At 41.4% G+C, this 2,449-nt stretch overlaps 1 protein-coding gene and 1 long non-coding RNA gene across 2 annotated transcripts in view; one reads left to right on the top strand and one right to left on the bottom strand.

Moving 5' to 3' along the window:
• Nucleotides 1–2,449, top strand: part of LOC117956462 (involucrin-like) — a 107,819-nt gene that overhangs the window by 41,784 nt on the left and 63,586 nt on the right. The gene's annotated exons all lie outside the window — the stretch shown is intronic.
• LOC117956503 overlaps nt 1–2,449 on the bottom strand; it is a 20,281-nt gene that overhangs the window by 14,178 nt on the left and 3,654 nt on the right. The window contains exon 2 of the long non-coding RNA XR_004659286.1: nt 1,274–1,275. This is a non-coding gene — a long non-coding RNA (uncharacterized LOC117956503). The remainder of the gene's footprint in view (nt 1–1,273; nt 1,276–2,449) is intronic.

Genomic DNA, 2,449 nt, shown 5'->3' with positions numbered 1-2,449 from the left:
CTCAGCAGGAGTGTAATTAACAGGTGAACTAACCTCAGCAGGAGTGTAATTAACAGGTGAACTAACCTCAGCAGGAGTTTAATTAACATGTAGAACGCTGTCCTAACATGCAACCATTAATAAGGTAAAGTATTGTTTTTGAATGGTACGTTTTTAGCATTACGGTAGACATTAGCATGCTATCCAGAACTATAATAAGAAAGATACTGTCATGTTGACCTACACAAATGAAAAAGGAAAATACATACTAAACTAGCGTGGACATAAAATTGTGCACTTACGTTCTCAATAACGCACACGGCAACACAACAGAAGATTTATATAAGCAACGTGCAACTTTAAGAGCAGCTGTGCTCATGTCCGCTGGGAACTACAAACGGAAATGGTGAAGTTGCGCATGAGTCCAAGGAGAGACATATGCTCATCAGTCCAGCAGGGAGTTTTCTACAAATACCTTGGATTTTAAAAGATCTCTACACACATATTTTAAAATAAAATAACATTGATAAACTAATAAACTATATTGTGATGTTTAATAGGGCTGTAACGATATGGAAAATAAAACCCAAATCGTGACACTCAACTCCATGAACCTGCGTTGCTTACTAGTATTCATTTTGGTGCCTCATTCCTGTTTTGTCTGGTAAATTTAGGAAACTGTACAGACAGCTAAAAGTAAAAGAGGGGGCACCGGTAAAGCTAACGGAGGTGTAGCTAACAGTTTAAAAGGTGAGCGTCATGCAGCGAAGACGGTGTAGACACCAATACAACTTCTTCAAAAACATCGATGAGTCGACTCATCTACACAGAGGGGGCAGCTCTAGACTTTTGCAGAGTGTTTCCCCCTTTCCCTTAAAACATGTTAAATAAACACATCCATGTTGTTCCTACCTTCCTCTTCATCATCTTCACTCTTCACAGGGACAGCAGTGAATGGGAACTTGGTGATATCAGCCTCCTCCAGCCCTTGAAGCTGCTCTCCTTCCTGACCGCTCCACAGTTCCTCCTGTTCCTCTTTAATGTGTGGGGGGGCCTCTGGCTCCTGCTGGTCCACACTGGAGCTACACTCCTGCTGCTCAGGGGGAACCACTTCTTTAACCACCAACAGCTGCTGCACATCTGCAGGGAACATGAAAGTGTGAAACACACAATAAGGAAAACCGGGACTACATGCGTCTGCATACTAACTTCCAGAGTGCTCAAGCTGTAAAGACCACGGATGTATTAAGAGAACGGATGCAGTGTTTGAAACAAAAACCCTGTTCATTCATACCGCTGAAGATAGCTAGCGCTGGCAGTTTGGGAACAGAGATGTTAACATTGCATCCAGGTTAAAGGCTTTACAGCGTACAGCGCTCTGATGTAACATTAGATATTACACATGATGCATTACAGCCATTATATACATTTTACAGCTATAGGCTCTCAGGAGAACCATTAGAAGCCTGCAGTGCAGGGCACCAGAAAACTGACCCCACTTTGGGCCTTGCCCCCCCAGTTCCCCCCCTAACTTTTGGTTTCAAAAGTGGTGCTTTTTAAAACAAACTGAAACTATATCCAGCCTCTGAAGGTGAAGTAAGTTTACACAGTTAATCAGCCTCAAGAAACCAGGCGGGTCAGAGCAGGAGAAGACCACAGAAGGAGAAGCAGAAATAAGTGAAGGAGAATATTGAAAAGGAAAATTGACTGTGAGGGAGGATGATGAGGAGGCTGCAGATTCAGAGAGAGGGACAGAGAGTGATCAGGAAGAGGAAGATGACAGAGAGAAAGAGGAGGTTGCAGATTTTGCGTTAGTTTGATCATAATTACTGATAAAATAAGATTAATTCTGTTCTATTTGTCTGTATCCGTAAATAGGATCAAACCATTTAATTCAATTTTAATTTTAGTATCACATTGTAACAAGAGCTCACTGTTCTCAGGACACTTACAGATAAAGTAGGTCTAGACCACACTCTATAATTTACAAAGACCCAACAATTCCCCCAGGAGCAAGCATATGGAGCAACAGTGGCGAGGAAAAACATCCTTTACAGACAAAAAGCTCAGGGAGACCCAGGCTCTGGGTTAGGTTGGGACACACATATGCCCAGAGAATTATGATTCATAATAGTTATAACAGTTCTTATGACGCACGGTGGCAATTATAATAACAATAAAGATAATGGAACTATGACTAGAAATAGTAGTTGTAGCAGTTCAGGGTGTATAGTAGAACATAGCAGTGTGTTTAGACTAAAACTGCTTTTATTCTGATCCGAAGACTCTTTTTCTGTGGGAGAGGACGGAGAAAAGACACTAACATTTTATATACTTTGTAAATGCTTCTGATAACCGATTGCAAAAACATACCCGAAGTCACCATCACCAAACCAACCAGACTCCATGTAAATAATCACTACTTTTAGCATGTATAGAGCAGCATATCTCCACCAGACTCCATGTAAAT

This window comes from Etheostoma cragini, chromosome 14, assembly GCF_013103735.1.
Source record: "Etheostoma cragini isolate CJK2018 chromosome 14, CSU_Ecrag_1.0, whole genome shotgun sequence".
In the NCBI taxonomy this organism is placed as follows: domain Eukaryota; kingdom Metazoa; phylum Chordata; class Actinopteri; order Perciformes; family Percidae; genus Etheostoma; species Etheostoma cragini.
Note: the sequence above shows the minus strand (reverse complement) of the source record. Positions and strands in the feature narration are given on the sequence as shown.